Consider the following 21,055-nt stretch of genomic DNA (forward strand, 5'->3'; position numbering starts at 1 on the left):
GATATTAGAGTTGAATACAATCACTATTTAACTACCTAATATTTTGTTTTCATTCACTAAGATACCATCTGTGTTTAGAAAAAAGTAAAATTCCAACTAATTAGGCCAAATAACTTGCAAAAACTAGTCTTATCATATCTGTTCTTCATGGACATTTTGGAGTGGTCTGTGAACAATTCTAGAACAATTCTTATCATATCTGTTCTTCATGGACATTTTGGAGTGGTCTGTGAACAATTCCACTGCATTCTTTGTTTTTATGAATACTTGAGTGAATACCATAAACTTATGCATATTCCAAACATATGGATCAAATATACAAAAGTGGTGAGTAACTGTAAACCGTTAAGCCTTTCTGAGCTTTTGGTAGGTAGACACACATCTCTGTACCTGACCAAGAGCTTGAATTCACAAATGAAAGACAAACACATTAAACATTTATATTTAATAAACCTTAACTTGCTCAATGGCTGGGCACTCCCTAACTCCATGTGGCTAATCCATTTTCCCCTCCAATATTCTGAATTAACAACTTTTGAAATCTATATTTCATCTTTGCTACCCTAGATCCAATCCAGAAAGTGGCCCCTGGGGACAATTTTCTAGATTCTTCCATGTCAGTGGGCTCTTAATTCTGACCTCTTTGCTTCCATGTCATGGTGATTCTCTCCTTGCTCTGTGTTTCTTTCCTGGGAATCCAAAAAGTCCTGCCTCTGTCCCCCTGCTCAGTCATTAGCCACTGGCATTTTATTGATCCCTCAAATATCAACTGAGGGCAAGGAAACTTGGCAACTGGATACTAAGATTCCTATGTGATTTTGGGGAGCAAAATAAAGAAAAAGCATTAGAACCAGTCCCTATTACCCATGGTGGTACATTTATAGAATCAAAATATGTTGCAAATACTTACATAAATCCCAATCATTGTTTATATATACATATATATATATATATGTATATGTATATGTATATATATTAGATATATGAAGTAGATATACTTAGGATATATATATATATATATATATATATATATATATATATATATATATATATATATATCATAGCAATGATTGGGATTAAACTCCTAATACATTTCTCTGGCAGCTAACACAGATAGTACATGGCAGTTTAGAATCTAATGAGGGACTCTGAAATCAATGCTTTCAGTTACATATTTTCATTTTTCAGATGCACAATTTAAGTTTCTGAATTCTTTGAAGTGCTGCCTCTATCTGCTGTGAAGAACTGTTCTATTGTACAGCAAGCATTGAGTGTGTTCAGACAATAAGCATTAATTTTTACCACAGATAAATATGAGCAAATTTTAAGAGTAAAATATCGAAATTAAATTATACCAACCAAACTGATCTTTTTACATTTGAGGAAATAGAAGGCAAAATTAGATAAAATTTGAACATGGATTCTGGGAAGGGAAGAAAGGGAACTGCATTGTGAGGTATGCAGGCAAAAAAAATGATGCTCAAATACACACATATCTTATGTGTATGAGCAATTGTTCTCAACCTATGGGTTGTAATCCCTTTCAGATTCTTTTCCCAGGATTCATATATCATCTATCCCATATGGGAGATATTTTCAGTACTATTTATAAAAGCAGCACAGTTACAGTTATGAATTTGCAACAAATTATGTTGCAAAACACCATAATATTAGTACTATATTAAAGTATCATAGCATTAGGAAAGTTGAGAACCTCTCTACTGTAGCATATGAATATTGAAAAGAAGAAATAAATAGCACTTAACTGAACAGTTAATTAAAGTGTGATGTGTACCTTTCTGTTGTTTGTTTTAATAAATACATATTATGAATGGAGAAAAATACACCAGTTTTTATATTCTAATCATGATATAAATTATGTTTATTCTGTTAAGCAGGAAAATGAAAATTTCTCATTGATAGAAATGGTAATTTGTATGAATCAGCAGACATATATCCATAATACCTTTCAAAAAAAGAACTCTTTTTTGAGAATTCTTTTTTTCCTTTTTTAATTGGATATTTTATTTACATTTTACATGTTATTCCCTTTCCCCATTTCCTTCCCACCCAGAAATCCCCTATTCCATCCCACCTCCTGCTTCAATGAGGATTTTTCCTCACCTATCTACCCACTCCCACCTCCCTGCCCTCAAATTCCCCAACACTGGGGCATCCAGCCTTCATGGGACCGAGTACCTCCCCTGCCATCTATGCCCAACAAGGCCATCCTCCCCTACATATAGAGCTGGAGCCATAGGTCCCTCCCTATGTGTTCCCAGACTGGTGGTTTATAACCTGGGAGCCCTTGTTAGTTGGCATTGATGCTCTCTGCATGGGGCTACAATCCCGTTCAGCTCTTCAGACTTCTGTCTAACTCCTCCATTGGGAACCCCATGATAAGCTCAATGGTTAGCTGTGAGCATTCACCTCTGTATATGTCGGGTTTTGGCAGACATCTAAGGAGACAACTATATCAGGCTCCAATCAGCATGCACTTTCTGGCATCCACATCAGCATCTGCATTTGGTGACTGCACGTGGGATGAATACCAGGGTGGAGCAGTCTCTGGATGGCTTCTCTTTCAGTTTCTGTCCCACATTTTGTCTCCATATTTGCTCCCATGAGTATTTTGTTACTCCTTCTGGGAAGGACCAAAGCCCCCACATTTTGGTCTTTCTTCTTTATAAGCTTCATGTGTTCTGTGCGTTATATCTTGCTATTGTGAGCTTTTGGGCTAATATCCACTTACCAGTGAGTACATACCATGTGTGTTCTTTTGTGATCATGTTAGCTCACTCAGGATGATATTTTCTAGTTCCATCTATTTGCCTAAGAATTTCATGAATTCATTGTTTTTAATAGTTGAGCTCCTTTGTGTAAATGTACCACATTTTCTGTATCCATTCCTCTGTTGAAGGACATCTGGGTTCTTTCCAGATTCTGGCTTTTATAAATAAGGCTGCTATGAACATAGTGAAGTATGTACCCTTGTTATATGTTCGAGCATCTTCTGGGTATATTCCCAGGAGTGGTATGGCTGGGTGCTCAGGTAATGCAATGTCCAATTTACTGAGGAACTGCCAGGTTGATTTCCAGAGTGGTTGTACCAGCTTGCAATTCCACCAGCAATGGAAGAGTGTTCCTCTTTCTCCACATCCTCACCAGCATCTGCTATCACCTGAGATGTTATCTTAGCCATTCTCATTGGTGTGAGGTAGAATTTCAGGGTTGTTTTGATTTTCAATCCCCTGATGACTAAAGATGTTGAACTGTTTTCAGGTGCTTTTCGGCCATTCAATATTCCTCAGTTGAAAATTCTTTGTTGAGTTATGTACCCCATTTATTAATAGAGTTACTTGATGATGATAGAGGACTTTTTGAAAAATCTTTAAGAATTTTTTTAAGGGTCATTTTCTGAGGAGGTACATTGAGATGCAATAAAAGCTACTTTAAAACATGATAATTCCTTCCCTAATTAGAATCAAAAGGATTTCATTCAAGAGATCAAGACCCAAAGATATGACTCTTCTTGTGTGGATTTAGCTAGCAGTATTTTCCAAGGAGTTGTTCAAGAGGGAGACTTTGATCATAATACAAATATATTATATCAGAAAATGGTATTGTTGGTAAATGATGCAAAGCTAGTAAAAGTCCATGCTATGCATAGAACAATACACTAAAAGGAATAACATTGTCTCTAAAACATACACATATTTCATTGGTTTTCTTTCCTAGATTCTGCGGATTCACTGTACACATATCATTGGTACTTGCATGTGTATCACCAACATTATGTTCATTCCATGCCTGAAAAAACCACAGATACTCCTGAGCTTATAACTTCAAATTGGTAAATTGATTTCAGTGCAGATAACAAATTGCTAATTGCATATAATTTATGACCTCTTACCCAATTTCTATTTCCTTATATCCATGCCTGATGCAATGATTGATATATGCTCTGGTTCTTCCTTACAATTAAGAAATGATTATTCGCCTTTTATTTAATGATCACATGTAAAAAAATAAAATTTCTAGGAAGAACTTCTTATGAGGGTAGCTGTGTTCCGATCAAAAAATACTGAGTAATTCTATCACTATAGGGATTGTTTCCTAACACATATGACAATTTCAACAGTAAGATACTTTGTGTTATACTCTATCCATGGAAGCATTGTTATGTTGATCCTCTCACCATCAAAGTTGGATAACAGACAGCATAAGTCATAGTAAAGGCAAGTGGCTTTCGCCTGATGAAAACTCAATTTTTGTTCATTTCTACCACACTTCATCAAAAACTGATGTGTCATTGTAAAAAATATTTGAAGGAAAAGAGTGCTAGATGGTACAGAGCATTGTTTTCCCTTCACAAAAACATGGTTAAGATGATGTCATAAAAACACTACTGTTCTATTTCAGAATCATGAATATTGTCATTATGTTGCCACTAGTCCCTTGTTAGTATGGAATATCTAAAATATATCTATTCTAAAAAAAAGTGCTAAGTAGAAATTATAGAAGACAAGCATTAACATGATAGGCAGGAATAAAAGTATTCCCAGGACAAGAAGGGCTAGTATGATCAAGCTATGTATGCCATTCTTGAAGCTTGACCAAAATTGAAATGCTGACATCTGGCCATGGGTAATTTTATCAGCAGTATCTGCCACATCAATGCATAGCAGAACATCATTCTTTAAATTCATAAGCTCACTATGCTAAATTAAAACATCCAGTGAGAAGTTGGAAATATGCCAAATACACTGCAAGTGTCTTTAAACTTTTCCCTAATTATAATGACTATCATTGTAAATTTTAGAAGTAACACAAATCCAATGGCATTTGGCATGACACTTGAGATGGCTACTTACTCTTAAACTCTGAACCTCCTTCCAATAATTTGAATAGAATAAAGAGTATCAATGTGTTGTTCTAAACACCCATTTAAATCCTCTTGTATACTCAACACACTAGTAACATTTTTTGCTAAGTGATTAACAAAAGTAGATGTCTTAACTTCTGTTGTCAAAGCAATTGCAGAAACAGTGGTGCTAGCAATTAATGTGATTAAAGCTGTTATACCAGCAATAATCAAGCCTACTACCCTCTTACTTCTGCTAAAAGATTGACTCACTTCTTCCAGTACACAGCATCAACATGTTGGCAGCCAAAGAATGTAACTTGGTACTGAAAATAGACCCCAAGAGAGAATTATTTAATTAATAGGCTGGCAAGCCAAGGACAGGTAAGATTCTGCATAAAGCTTTACCAACCTAAGACAAAAATAAATTGCTTTTGACAATGCATACTCCACAAAGGAAGTGGGCTTCAGGCAGGAATCTGACATTAGGCTAGAACAAAGAAGTAATTTCAGGAAGGAATCTAAATCTTAGTCTAGAACAAAGAAATAAGCTTCTGATATGAAAATGACTTTGGAGTAGGACAGGGAAGTAGGCTCAGATATTTTGGTCATCTTGATAAGCCCTTAGGAATAGTGATCATGGGAGTGATTACAGAACTTTGTTTATTGTCTTGTTTGTTTTCTTTGACTATTTGTGTTTATTGTCTTGCTTGTTCCTTGACTATCTGCATATATTGTATTGATATACCCTCAACCTAGAACTGACCTTATTACATGCATGTGATTAAAATGGTCTAAAAGCAAAAAGAAGAAGACCTAAGACAGGCTGAGTGTTGTTTATGAAATAAAAATAAGGAGAGGCCCAGAGTTTGGGGGACTGCTTGGCAGGAATATGACAATGGCCAAGAACAAGGAAATGGACTTCAGGCAGAAATCTGACATTAAGCTACAACAATGAAATAATTTCATGCAGGAATCTAAATCTCAGGCTAGAACAAAGAAATAATTTCAGGCAGGAATCTAAATCTTAACCTAAAACAAAGAAGTAATTTTAGGTAGGAATCTAAATCTTAGGCTAGAACAAAGAAGTAGGCTTAAGGCATGAAAATGACCTCCAGCTAGGACAGTGAAGTAGACTCAGATATTTTGGTCATTCTGATAAACCCTTAGAAACAGTGATCACAGGAATTTGTTTATTGCCTTGCTTCTTCTTTGACTATTTGTGTGCCTCAAAGAAGAAACTGGAGAAAGTATACACTAGCAGCTTGACAGCACATTTGAAAGCTCTAGAACAAAAAGAAGCAAATACACCCAAGAGGAGTAGAGGGCAAAAAATATTCAAACTCAGGAATGAAATCAACCAAGTAGAAACAAAAAAAATCTTAACAAAGAATTAATAAAACAAGGAGCTGGTTCTTTGAGAAAATCAACAAGATAGATGAACCCTTAGCCAGATAAACCAGAGGGTACAAAGAAAGTATCCAAAATAACAAAATCAGAACTAAAAAGGGAGACATAACAACAGAAACTGAGGAAATTAAAAAAAATCATCATATCCTACTATAAAAGACTGTATGTAGGAAGCCGCTGTTAGCAGTGGCTATACATTTGCATTTCCAAGATGGCGCTGGCCGCGTGTCTTCTCCAGATGTAAACAATTATCTGCGCAGTTGCTAGGCAGATAGGCGTGCCAAAGTCACTGCCAATCCCGAGGCATAATATTGGGTGGTGAGTGAACAGCCAATCAGAAGTGAATACGTCACTCTAGACTGTACTTAAGCCAGACCCCTTCCTCAGCTCTCCCCTTCCGCGCCTCTCCACGTTTTCCCACGTGTGTGAGACAGATTAAAAAGCCTCGTTTTGCAGTAACTACCTGATCTCTACGTCTCGTGCTTTCTCTCCCACGGATGCAAGGCTCGAGGGGGGCGCGTTAGATCTGGTGCCGAAAACCCGGGTAAATTCCAGGCGCGTGGAAATTCCAGGCGCGCAGAATTTCCACGCGAGCGAAACCCAGGCGCGGTATTTCCAGGCGGCAGAAATCTCTATGCACAGCGGAGGGACCCCGAGCTCGAGGACGGTTAAAAAACCGCGGCTGTAAGAGGTACACCTTTAGAAGTTATGTCTAAAATAGAAATCTTAACAAGCGGATTTAAATCCACCGCGGCCACTTCATTAATTAAACTCTTGCTCATATTGCAATTGTTTTATGGCTACTCAGACATATCAGAACTAAAGTGTGTTGGCAGGCTACAAAAAGGGCCTGGTGATAAAAGGGAGTGTTCAAAGGGAACACGGACTGCTGCAGAGTCCATGGAACCACCGGCAGGTGGGAGAAGGTTGAAAAAAGGAATCCGCCTTTGTAAACGAGTCTTTGAGAGAGTGTATGAGTTCCGCCACATTCGGCAGACAAAGCAAGCCGGGCGGTGGTGGTGCCTGCCTTTAATCCCAGCACTTGGGAGGCACAGACAGGCAGAGGAGAGAGATAGTGCGAGCTTAAAACAACAAAGGATTTTTAAAAATGCCGCGGCGAAACGTGCAGCCGCCTCTCGTGGGAACGGGAGGCTGCGAAATTGCCTAGGCGCGTTTTGTGGGCCGGGGAGAGGGGCTATTTGTGTTTATTTCACAGGTGGAAACAATTTAATTTGGGTCCCCACGCGGCTGCTGCAGCCAAAATGGCAGAGCGACGGCAGAGCGCGGCCTGGAGTCGCTGGCCCCCCGTGGTGCAGGCACGGTTGCAGGAGCGGGAGCCGTCGGAGGATCAGAAAGAAGGAAGCTGGATTACAAGATTTCGGCTCTGACTCTCCTGCCATTTGTGGCTGAGTATATCGCTGTGGGATTTGGTAAAATCTTAAACTGTTCCAGAGGGTTTTAGTTCAAATTTAAGGTTTTAATTAAAAGCAAAATCACTCAGTTCGGAACTGCGCCTGAACTGGCAGGCAGGCAGGCAGAGGGAGGTTAAGTGCATTTACATTTGAATTAAGACACGCAGGCTGTGGCCAGAAAAAGCAGTTTTCGTTCTGAGTCTAAAGACCATATCCTAAAAATGTGCTTATGAAATATGGTTCAAATTATTTTAATTCCTTTATAATCAAAGTTGTTAAAAACGAGATGCTTTAGATTCCTTTAATATGTGTTACAATTATTAGAGAATAAAATTGGCTTTTATCCGATATTCTCATGGGACAAAAAAGATTGGTTATTAAATTAATCCAAAATAAAGTTCAAATTTAAGATTTATACAGCCTAACTTGTCTTCTCCAGCTACCATTTCAATAAATGTTTACATAAAAAATATTTTTATACCATTCCTTTACATTTCTGGTAGAGGTTTAAGGTTTACAGGTAATAAATTTATTCATAATGTTTAAGAGCCCATGGAGCGATATTTGTTAAAAAATAATTGCTTCAGAAAATGGGTAATGTTTTATATTTTACATATATATACAAACTTTGTTGCTTTAATACAAAAAGGGTAAGAGGTTAAATCTTTTGGTGTGTATTATTCATATGTGATATTTTATTAGTGGATTTCTCTAAGGAAATTTTTTCTACAAGCTATTGCTTCAATATAGCGAGCTTTTAAAATTTTTAAAGTACCTGTTACTCCAAAAAAGGATTCAAAGACAGTGTCTTTCAATATTTGAGTCAAGTTGGCTTTAGAAATAGCTCAGCCATTAAAGGCTGGACTTAATTTAAAATATAAAGGCTAAACTCCCAGCGGCCATGTGGTGTCTCACAACCATTTGTGGTGGGGATCTAACGCCATCTTCTGGCTTGTGAGTGTACATGCAAAGAAAAATAGTTTACTTTTAATCTTAATTTGCTCTTAGTGATTTTTAGAAGTTGTTAAGAGATATTATTTGACTAAAACCTCATCTTAAGCTTAACATAAGAGGATTTTAAACCTCTGTTTAATGTTTTCAAAGGGATGTAAGTCCTAAATTAAATCATATGTATATTTTCTTGAGTTTATCTTGCTTCAACACAATTATGTGTTGTAGCCACTGTTTTAAATGTTAAAAAGGGGTATATCTGCCTTTGTCTTGTTAAATATGTTTCGTAAAGTGCGAAATGTTTCGGCTACAAGATTTAATATCTCTAGCCATTTAAATAACATTAAAAATTAATAAGGTGTTTTGGAAATTCATCTGCACAACCGGTGTTGGTGTGTGTAGACCCTTTATTTTTCTTTATGTTATCCAACTTTCAGAATAATTCTGATGCCTTGGATTGTAAAAATGTCACATGCTTTCAGCACAAGGCTAGAATAGATCACTAGACCTAGCCTTGGTTGTGCATGTGCCTACCTTTGTGCCCATCTCAGTACATCATTATGGAGACTTAAAATAGACTTTGGTCAATCAAAGAGTTGATTGGCTCTAAGCCCATGTGAAGCAGCTCACAGATGTGTTCAAATAAGCTGTGTGTCAACAGCCTCACATCCAGGTGTTACACCTCTAAGATTTGTGAATGATGCATTTACTTAAAGTCATAATCTTTCTGCTTATTTAAAAGGAAAGTGGAATGGGAAGTTGGACCAGGTACAACAGCAATTGCAAATCCGGATTTCCAGCCTTGATGGAGTTCGGATGGAACCTGTTTCCCGTGGAGATTTTACTTCTTAAATTTCTTCTGCCCCTTTCTTTCTTTCTTTCTTTCTTTCTTTCTTTCTTTCTAAAGAACGGGAATAGGCTTGCTTGGTACAGCCCTATGATGTGAATTAGTATTCATAGATGGTTGGTTTGTAAGCTCAGAGCCCAGCAAAAACGTGACAAAGTAGCTTAAAGCCTAAGCACTTGCAGCCTGAGAGCAAGAGCATCCCTCCCTGAAATTTGATGATCTAGGCTAGAAAATAGCCTATGACAGAGACCCTCTCAGTCTATGCACCCCAGGAGCTCAGCTCATTGCACTGGGTTAGATGAGAGGTCTAAGTCCAGCCAGCTCTTGCCTAAATAATTGTGGTACCTAATAATAAGTTGACAGCCCTGGGAGCTATACTCCATTGCACAGGGATGGGTGTCAATTCTCTTTATATTTCCTTAGCCCGAGCACCCAGAGGACTGGTCTCCATTGCACCTGGAAGGGTAAGGAAAAATCTTCGGGCTATAAGCTCTTGATCACTTATTCACCCAAGATGGAGTTTGCTTGATCGGGTTTGAGTTCGAATCTTATTTGGTACTACATTTGATAGGCAAAAGGCTGTTTCATATTAATAATTTAAACAGGGAGAGATGTAGGAAGCCGCTGTTAGCAGTGGCTATACATTTGCATTTCCAAGATGGCGCTGGCCGCGTGTCTTCTCCAGATGTAAACAATTATCTGCGAAGTTGCTAGGCAGATAGGTGTGCCAAAGTCACTGTCAATCCCGAGGCATAATATTGGGTGGTGAGCGAACAGCCAATCAGAAGTGAATACGTCACTTTAGATTGTACTTAAGCCGGACCCCTTCCTCAGCTCTCCCCTTCCGCGCCTCTCCGCGTTTCCCCACGTGTGTGAGACAGATTAAAAAGCCTCGTTTTGCAGTAACTACCTGATCTCTGCGTCTCATGCTTTCTCTCCCACGGATGCAAGGCTCGAGGGGGGCGCATTAGAACTATACTCAACAAAACTGGAAACTCTGGATGAAACTGATAATTTTCTAATCAGATAGTAGGTACCAAGGTTAAATCAGGAGCAGATAAACCATCTAAAGAGTCCCATAACCCCTAAAGAAATAGCAGTAGACATTAAAACTCTCTTCACCAAAAAAAGCCCAGAACAAGATGATTTTAGTGTAGGATTTTATCAGACTATCAAGAAAGACATAATACCAATTTGCTTCAAACTATTCCACAAAGTTGAAACAGAAGAAACACTACCCAATTTATTCTATGAAGCCACAATTACACTCATATCTAAACTAAACACAGACAAAACAAAGAAAGAATACTTCAGACCAATCTCTCTTATGAATATCGATGCAAAAATATACAATAAAATTCTTGCAAATTGAATCCAAGAACACATAAAAGCAATCATCCATCATGATCAAGTAGGCTTTATCCCAGGAATGCAGGGATGGTTCAATATATGGAAATCCATTAACATAATCCACTATATAAACAAACTCAATGAAAAACCACATGGTCATCATATTAGATGCTGAGAAAGTATTTGACAAAATTCAACACCCCTGCATGATAAAAGTCCTGGAAAGATCAGGAATTCAAGGCCCATAACAAAACACAGTAAAAGCAATATAGAGCAAACCAGTAATCAACATCAACCCAAATGGAGAGAAACTTGAAACAATCTCACTAAAATCAGGGACTAGACAAGGCCTAGTCTATCTAGTCTCTACCTACCTATTCAATATAGTACTTGAAGTTCTAGCCAGAGCAATTAGACAACAAAATAAAATCAAAGGGATACGAATAGAAAAAGAAGTCACAATATCCCTATTTACAGATTATATTGTTGGATCTAAAGATCCAAAACCAGAAGATGTGCTCCCCCAGAAACACTCACAGATGGGATTCGCTGCAATAACATGAAGTTTATTGATGATGATAATGGTAACCAGTATGCTGGGGTTCTCTTGCATGCAGACAAGAAGAACTCCGAGGTTGAGCTAAAAGCAGCTTTTATACCACTTATTTACAGAGTTCACAAGTACAGTTAATTACCTCTCAAACAATAACCATAAAGGATTTGAAACAGTCATTCCCAGGCCCGGTTTCTAAGTAACTCAAATTTGCACCGTATCTTTTATAACAAAGAGGGTCAGCCAAAGTGGCTTCTGTTTATCCAGGTATTCTGTGTTAAGGGCTTATAAACTCCTATTCTGGGTCTTCCTGGAATGTTTGTTTGAGTCTTTGGAATGTGCTCCTCTCAAGATATGTCCCTGGGGGAAGGTAATGTTTGAGTGTAAAACTGAAATCAGAGCTTCTTTTTAATCTTAAATTTCTACATTCCCCACATTTTTTTTTGTGGCTGATTCCAATCCTGGAATCAGAAATTGTCTTGGTGTACAGCATGATATTGTTGTCTAAGCATCAAACTATATCCTGGAGTAAAGAGAGTGGGGGTTCCACACAAGAGGGGCATTTTAGGCTTGGAACAGGTACAGGACAAGTGACACCACCCAGCCAATGCCAATTTCTGAGGGCAATTTAGTTAAGGTCTCTTTTTAGGGTTCTGTTTATTCTCTCTACATGCCTTGAGCTCCTAATTAGTTTCCAATATCTCTGACAATTTCTGACTTACCTTAGAAACAAATACAAGACTGCTATCTGACCAATTACCTCAGACACTTGAAACCTCAGGAAGATCTCTACTCTAAGCTCTTAAGGTTTCTTTTTAGAGTTCTGTTTACTTCCTCTACCTGCCCTGAGCGCTGGGGACAGTACGAACAATGGAGCTTCTAATTAGTCCCCAATATCTCGCTGACTTACCTTAGAAACATAAGCAAGATCATTATCTGATTTAATTACCTTGGACACTCAAAACCTCAGTAAGATTTCTACTAATATCGTTTTGGTTATCAGAGTAGCTGTTTCCTGTTTGGTGGGGAAAGCCCTAACCCATCTAGAGATAATGTCTACAAATATTAGAGGGTATCTATATTTTCCTGGCCTAACTTCTGCAAAATTTGTCTCTCAATATATTTTAAGCTGTTCTCTCCTAGGTAATTTTTTGTTTACTCTAAGCCTGATAAGCCTTTGCTTGTTGGCATACCTTACACTGTTCTACTATTTCTCTGGCCCAAAACCTGAAGTTCATTATATACCTTAGATCTCCTGATTGCTTGGTTGCACTTATCTCTCAAGAGTCTATCTGTGCATTTAGCCTAGTAAGTCTTTTGATTGCTTTCTGGGGAGCATAGTTCTCCCTTCTTGTGTGCACTATTGCTTTTTTTTCTGTAGGTAATTGGTAGGGTGGCTAGCAATCTGAGACCTTTTTTCTTCTGTGTGTTTTAAATAAGGCCATCTCTTAATCTGGTCCCATTCCTTAGTGGGTGTCTCTTGCAGGCCCATAACCAGGATAGATTCCTGCATAGCCACTTCTCATGCCGCTTGATCTGTCTGATTATTGCCTCAGGCCACTGAGTCTCCTCCCTTCTGGTATCCTGGACAACAAATAGTACTCACAGTTGTTGGCTTCAGCAGGGCATACAAAAGATCTAAGATTTCTTCTGATGCGAGCAGTCTTCACTCTTGGTATATAGCCCTGTTGACATGGGGGCTGTGACAAAGGTATACCTGCTGTCAGTGTAGATGTTGATTTTCTTGTCAGCTCCAAGTTTTAAGGCTGCTTTCTGCACTGATGAGTCCAGGGGTGGGAAGTTGAAGTTCAGCCCAGATGACATTTGTGCCATCTACCAGAGCAGCACCAGAATGTCTCTGACCAGCATGGAGAAAACTGCTCCCATCTTGTAAAGCAGGTTGTCTTGGCTCTCAGCAGGGATCAGTAGGAGAACTATTTCCTTCACCCGTGGGTTCTCCTTTTGGGCCAGTTAGTTGCAGCCCATCAGGCAAGAAGTGTATCTGACCCCAATCCTGGAGAGTCTTGCCCCAACAAAGGGTAGGTACAGTCTGGGATGACCATAAATGAGTGGGATACCAAGCCCATCTTTAGGTCCACCATTTTTTTGGGTAGTCCATGAATACATTTTGGTATCAGCGGCTCTTTTGAACCAAGAGTGTTGAGTCCCTGTGTCCACCAAGAGTTGGGTGGGTCCAAGCCCTTCTACCCCAATTGCTGTCTTCACTCAGAGCTAATACCTTCACCATTTGGCGGTGTTTTTCTCAAGTCCTGGGATTTTCTGACTCCAGCTTTCATTTGTTAAGGCACTCTTAGGCTCAGCAGCTGGCTCTTTTACTTGCAATGTGGACACTGGTCAATTTCAAGGAATTTTCTACCTCCCTTCAATTGGAGTCTCCATTCTCTGCTTTCCCTTAACTATTATAGCCAAGATTCTCTGTAAATTCTTTTCTTGTCACCTTTCTTTTTCTCACCTTTCTTTTATCTTCTTCGTTTTATTTCTCTCCTCTTTTTCTTTCTCCCTGTTATGGTAGCCTTCCTCAGCAACCAACACTAAATCTTTTAACAACTTATCCTGCAGTCTCTCTAGCCTCTGAAGCTTTTTTTCTGGTATCTAATAGCCTTGTCTATACTGACAGAATATCTCTGTGAGCTATTTTAGAAAGGCTGTGGGCAACTCATCTAATCTCTGCTTAACCTCATATGCCTTGGTCAAAATTATTGGGGCTTCATGTAGCCCCTTGAGACCTGCCAATGGAATCTGGTATGGGCTTTTAGGTGCCCCTTACCTTCTGCCACATGAAGGTCTCGTTAGATCTGTTCAGAAGCAATCCACTGTTGACCACAGCCTGGCCAATTGATGGTGTCCCCATGTCTGAGGGAACATTCTTTCTGGTATCCTCTCTTGTTCTTCAATCCTGAAGAGCACTCCTGACAGCCAGAACCTACAAAGGTCTTGGGAAAGAAAGGCTGTTATTAGGGGGAGGGTGTTCCTCTACTAGATTCATCTAGGTAATTATATTGGGCACTTGGTCTGTGTGCCTGAGGGATCTTGGCCTAAAGACTATTTTCTCTACTGCTTTGATCACCTGTATGAAGGTCTTTACAGGTCGCTACCCTAAGCAGAGAGTAACTAACTTACTTTTTTTTTTTTTTTTTTTTTTTTTTTTTCTATAAATCAGTATTTCCACCAAAACGGAGGACTATTCTTTTGGCTCTCTGACTCTCAGAGCAGCCTGTAACTTTTCACAGCAGGTGACCTGTGGCTGTCTGCAAGCACTTTCACTGTTTCAGAGTTCCCAAACTGAAGTCATGTGACTTGTCTCAGGACTACTCACTCACATTTTTTTTAAATAAACAATATATAACTATAACTCTCAGAAAGATAATCTTAAATCTCCAGTGAATTTTACCACTATGTTTTCACATTAGAAGCAGCAGTGGCCAAAGTTCCTGCAAGCGGCAGGTGAGAACCCACCAGGGCTGCTCCATGCACACCAGGATAGGTAGCTATCACCTTCACTGTGCCTTCGTAGCCTTGCTTGAGCACCCTGTTCCCCAGACCATGCCGCTCACCTGCTGAAAGGTGGGTTCACGGCAGCAGCAAGTGGAAAGGAACAGGGCCTCTTTCTCTGGGCTGCCAACCTGCACAGCCAGGCGGCTCAAGAGTACCATGCTAGGGGAGCCAAGAGCTGTTGCCCACCGAGCATGGACTGGGCGAGGGCACCCTCCATGCAGTGCCTCCTGGAGAATACCCTACTTGCAGTAGGTGGGCTGTCTGAACCGCAGTGGCTGTTCTCTATAGGACCCACCTCTCTGCTCTGCAGCAGCTCTTTTGCACCACATCTCTGCTGTGCTGGCAGCCACGTTACTTCTTTTTAACTTTTTTTTTAGTTAATTAGGATGTTTAACACAGTAGATTCAGTCCAAAATAACACCAAAGTTCAAGAACACAAAAAACAATAACCAACACACAGACAGTCACACAACAACAACACAGTAAGCTCACCCCTGTCATGGGTGCATAATCAAGGTGATACAGATGGTTCTCGCTCCTGTCACAGGCACAGAAACCAGGTTACACAATCAAGACATAGAAAAACTGCCAGTGGAAGAATCCAATAACCAGATGACTCAGCCAGCCTATGCTGGATCAAATTTAACAGATTCAGACGACTTGGCAAGCCTACCCTGGACCAAATCTAACAGATTTCTAACACCACCAGCAATGAACAATACAAACAGAATTAGACATGGACACACTGCCATGAGAGCACAACAAACACTGCCCCAGGTGGTGGTGGCTGAAGACCACCTTTAGATAGCAGAGGGTCGTTCCTGACCCTATCTTCCATACAATTGAACTCCAGAGCATCCTACAGAGAACAGTGGCCTGCAGCATGCAGACTAGTCTGTCCCACTACTTCCACTACACACAAATTCACTCTTGGAACTCGTAACCTGACCCTATCTCAGGGTCCTTGATACCTGACCCTATCCCAGGATCACAAACAAACTGTTCTCCATGGCTTGCCCAGTTCTTGCCACTGCCACAAGCACAGAAACCAGGCTACACAGACAGTCACCCCTGCCATGGGTGCACAGACACTTAATAGACAGAGACAGCTGCCCCTGCCATGGGCACAAAAAATTCACAGACACAGTACATAGACAGTTGTCCCTGTCAAGGGCACAGACACTTCACAGATTAAAAAAAAAAAAAAAACAGACAGACAGGACACAGACCTGCTCTAGCGAAAAGACCTCTGATCCCTGGGCCATGGGGTCTGAGAGAGTGAATCTTGGTGGAATCTCCAAATGTTGGAATGTTGGACTTTAAGGGTCCAGTTTCCTGACCACCTCCCATCCTGGGTCTCTCTCCCAGAATGTGTCTACATGCTCTGGGCCCTTCTTACCCACAGATGGGTTCCCTCCCCTGTGATCTGAGGTATGTTAATCAGCCTCTCCCTTCTTCCTCTGAATATTAATCCAGCAAGTGTCCTCTGACTAAAAAATCTGCTCCTCCGAGGATGTGTCCTCTGACATTAAGATTTTTTGGACTAAGTTTGGACTAAGACCTGAAATTCCTACATTTGGTTCCTACATATCAACATTCATCATCCATGAAATCTGGACAGGAACCCAAACAGAAAAGGAATCTGTACCAGTCACTGATTCAGTGTGCTGTTTACTGTGTTTCTTCTTAAGACTTTTCAATCTGCTTTCTTATACAATCCAGGCCCAGAGAGGATCTGGAATAGAACTTTCCATAATATGCTAAGCCCTCCCACATTAAGCACTAATTAAGAAAACTCTTTATTATTCTCCCTACCACTCAATCATGTAGACATTTGCATAACTGACATTTTTAGGTCATTATGCAATGGAAATAAATGCACACATTAATGAGTATTATGGTAAAGGTCAAGTGAGTCCAGAGACACAGTATGTGTGAGCTGACTTAGTCTATCATGGACATTGTAAAGCTTTTATGTGTAGGACAGGAACTCAAACAGGGAAGGAATCTGTACCAGTCCCTGATTCAGGGTGCTATTTACTGTCTTTCTCCTTAAGACTTTTCAATCTGCTTTCTTATAGAATCCAGGCCCAGAGAGGATCTAGAATAGAACTTTCCATAATATGCTAACCTCTCCCACATTAAGCACTAATTAAGAAAACTCTTTATTATGCTCCCTACAACTCAGTCATGGAGACATTTGCATAACTGACATCTTTCTTTCTCTCTGAAAACATCACTATGTATCAAGTTGACATAAATGTACCAAGCATATTTATTTAACAAAACTCTGTAATATCTTCCATGAAGAAGGCATATGACCTCACTAACCAGAAAACTTTGATGAGGAACATAATCCCAGGCATATTTTCTTTAGTGTGGTGCTGGCTGCTGATATAAATGAAAAGCAGTTGGTCATGATCAGAATATTTGTTGTAATAAAACCCTACTACATTTCTTGGGCATTATGCAATAGAAATGAATGCACACATTAATGAGTATTATGGTAAATGTCCAGTGAGTCCAGAAACACTGTATGTATGAGCCAACTTACTCTATCATGGACATTATACAGCTTTTATATGTAGAAAAATCCTTCCTGTATGTGTCCTTGCTCTGTAGAGTTTATTTTGAATCCTCAGAGACTTTTGAATTTCATCATGTCAAATGGTGTTTCTGCCGATGGTATATGAACACTCTGCCTCAATTGGGTAGACCTGGTAGCTTTGCTATTTTTGGACTGAGATAATGACACAATGACTCCAGTAACTTGAGAGGCTGATCTTCAGACATATTTTTTCACCATGAGTTTGTCACTTGGATAGAAAGACTCAGATGTAAAGCCTGAGGGTAGAAAACATTGAAGATTTCTCCAGAGATAGGAACAACATGACATGGAATGAATATGTAGCTTAGTGGCCTCCATTCTACAACACTTATAAGTCCACAGACCAGCATGCACATTTGCCTACAGCAACCTTCATCTGGGGTCACTGTTGGCTCCATTTATGCTCAAAGAAACACTCAGCATGCTCACTTTAATTTTTTTCTTCTTGATGCTGAAGCTTTCAATGCTCCAGTGCAATTTATTTATGCCAAGGTGTTTGATGTCCTTGACAGACAATGTATACCAAGATGGAGACATGGTGATCAATGTGTTCTTGCCCCTGTATACCTATCAAACGAAACACACTGAAGGGCCAGAGAACACAGACATTCATCAACAGTAAGTGACTCCAGTCCTTTCATCCTAGTCCAAATTTCTATGTTTCAAGCTTAATCTATTTTATCATTTCTTCTCAAGCATTTTCTTCTAGAAAGTGGTTCACTTCCAAACTTATAATCACTTTTCTTAGATGTCTTCTATTTTTATGTGTGAAGACTGAGCACAAATATACTATATAGCCATTTTAGTACATCTGTCTCTCAAAAAGATGCCATGCAGGAAACAAATGATATTAAAATGATATTACTTAGAAATAAAAATTCAGATATATGTACAGGTCAGTAATGAAAGGTGTCAACACAAAGTTGCTTCTACAAAAGATACCCGTCAAAGGCTTCATTTATGTATTTGCTAATATCTGTATTGACTGGGTGTTACTTTGTGTGTCATATTCCTTGAGAGACCACCTACTGTATTTCATTATTTCAGACTCTTTGAAGACCACAATTTTCTGCCAGGTGCGCCCATTTTTCTCCCTCTTGGTGCTATTAGGCACTATTAGTGACTAAAAGTGGACTGCTGTGATATTTCCATTCCCTCTACTATGTGACTGCTTCACATATATTATATACTTTTGACCTTAAAGATACAACCACTGCAGTAAGTGAAATAATTAATAAAAGAGTGATATAGATGTGAAAACAGTATGAATAGGTGTCTTCTCTTTTTGTGAGCAGAGTTATTGCCACTGAGAGCAGCTACTGCTTCTCCTGTCAGAAGCTAAGGTTGCAAATGTCTGACTGTGTCTGTTGTGCACAGTGTGAAGGACAGGTGTAAAAGACAATAGGCAAAAATTCTTGCTTAGAAGCTGTCTTATTTTTCTTTAATACCTGTTTGCTGGTATTTTTTGTATTCTTTTTCACTTTCTCCTGTTTCTCTTCTTTTCACCTTCATCTATAAATCTGCTACTCACATATTCCTGCTAGTATAATTGTATTGCCCCGTTTATTTGAGTCTCATGGCTGCTGCTCCTCACCAGCCCTTAGAAAGAGCAAGCTCTATCAAACTGTCATGTTGGTTTTGGGAATTTTGACCTGCATTCCCTGGATTTCTGAATACAACAGTCAATTTTTGTGTGTTTTCAATTTGGTAGTAATGTTGCTTTGCAGGAAAGTCAAGGGGGAAACATTTAGAATGTAAATTAAGAAAATAATTAATAATAAAAAGGAAACAAAAAATTGAATTTGAACATATTTAAACACCTGATGACTGATTCAATCAGAACATATATGAATAAGCAGAGATGATCACTCTCATGATAATGTGAGTTCTCCATAATACTCAGTAGAAGATGACATATTTCTGTTTATTCATGCCTGCCTTTTTAGTTTAAGTCTTTGTTAGTTCTATATGTCAACTCCTCTCCTAAGGCCCAGCTATGCAATGCTGGTTCCCTTGCTTTGATCCTTGAAGATGTTGAATAAAATAAACAAAATAGTGGTCAATTCTTTTTCTCTTTGTCTACTTTTCACCTTCTATCACTCTGCTACTCATGTATGCATGGTGGTGTAACTGTGTTGCCCTGCTTATTTGACTCTCATGGCTGCTGCTCCTCACTAGTGCTTACTTGGTTTTGGAAAGTTTGCCCATCATTCTCTAAATTTCTGAATACAAAAGTGAATTTTTTGTGTGTGTTCAATTTAGTAGTAATGTAGCTTTCCAGTGTTGAGGACATGCAGCAAAACTTTTTACTCAGAAGCTGATAGATAATAAACACAGGTACAAAATTATATGCATTTTGTCTTATTTTGATCATGAACCAATCATAATTTTATACTTTCAGAGAGTACAAAGCAATGCATTGCATAGACAATAAGGTGCCATGATATAAAAATGCATAAAGTGTATCTCCTTGAGCAATCAGTCAGTCCTTTGGCAAAATCAGCAATTGCAAGTTATATCAGTTGTGATTTCTCTAATGCAAAGGAATGTCCTTAGTGACAGCATTGTTAACCATGCATGGTATTCTGCCTTCATATTTTATCCATAATTGTCTTCCTAATTTGAAGTGAAGATTTGTCTTATTGTTGATTATGCCTACACTATTCTGTTAATGTTTCAACAGATTACAAATATACATATTATATTAAAAATATGTATTCTTGCAAGGCTTGTTATTCATTCTTTGTCTTTCTCTTTTATTTTTGAATGGCATGCTACATATTGGTTTTCGAAGGATTATAAAGTGATTATATGATTAGTGTTTGTTTTACATATTTTCTAGTGTGCTGTGTTTAAATAGAAAGACTACATGTAGTTAATGAGTTTTCTGGTTTAGTAAAGATATGTTTGTATATTATCCTCTAAGATCCATGGCTTCAGGACACCTGGAGAGTTGGGTCAGATACCATTCTAGTCACAAATTCCCACTCACTGAGCACATACTAAGTCTAATGCAATCTCTACCTGCTCTCTATGCTGCTACTCCTAGCTATAGTATCGCAAGCATGAGTTATGTTATAATTATGTTATTTACTTATAAGCTTCTTTCAAATGCTTGTATTTAATGTACCTAAAATATTAGCATGTAAACTCCTTTATTTATCTGTCAGTCTTTCTGTGTGTCTGTGTGTGTGGTTTTGTTCTCTTTGTCTCTGTGTCTACATCTCTGTATATGTCATGAGTACAATTTCATTTATTCCTCTGAACTCCAGCTTCTTTGAGACCTGATGTCTTCTTCTCTGATCTGTAGACCAGGCTAGCTAGCGTATATTATTATCCTGTATCCATGTTTGATATACTGTAGAAATGCTAGGTTACACAAGCCAGCTAATATATGTATGCTTTCAAAATGTAAGTTTATATGTTATTGTGTGTGAATGCAAGTGTGAATGTCTATGTATGGGTATGAGTATGTGTATGTGTGCAAATATGTACCAGTGTATTTTTAACAGTGCATTTGATTCTGTTTGAAAATGATTGTGTG

The 21,055-nt window shown here is 38.8% G+C and overlaps 1 pseudogene; it reads left to right on the plus strand.

Annotated features, from left to right (window-relative positions):
- Positions 1-17,932: 17,932 nt before the first annotated feature.
- LOC117722666 (vomeronasal type-2 receptor 116-like) overlaps positions 17,933-21,055 on the plus strand; it is a 32,208-nt pseudogene continuing 29,085 nt past the window's right edge.

This window comes from Arvicanthis niloticus, chromosome 17 (genome assembly GCF_011762505.2).
Source record: "Arvicanthis niloticus isolate mArvNil1 chromosome 17, mArvNil1.pat.X, whole genome shotgun sequence".
Taxonomy (NCBI): Eukaryota; Metazoa; Chordata; class Mammalia; order Rodentia; family Muridae; genus Arvicanthis; species Arvicanthis niloticus.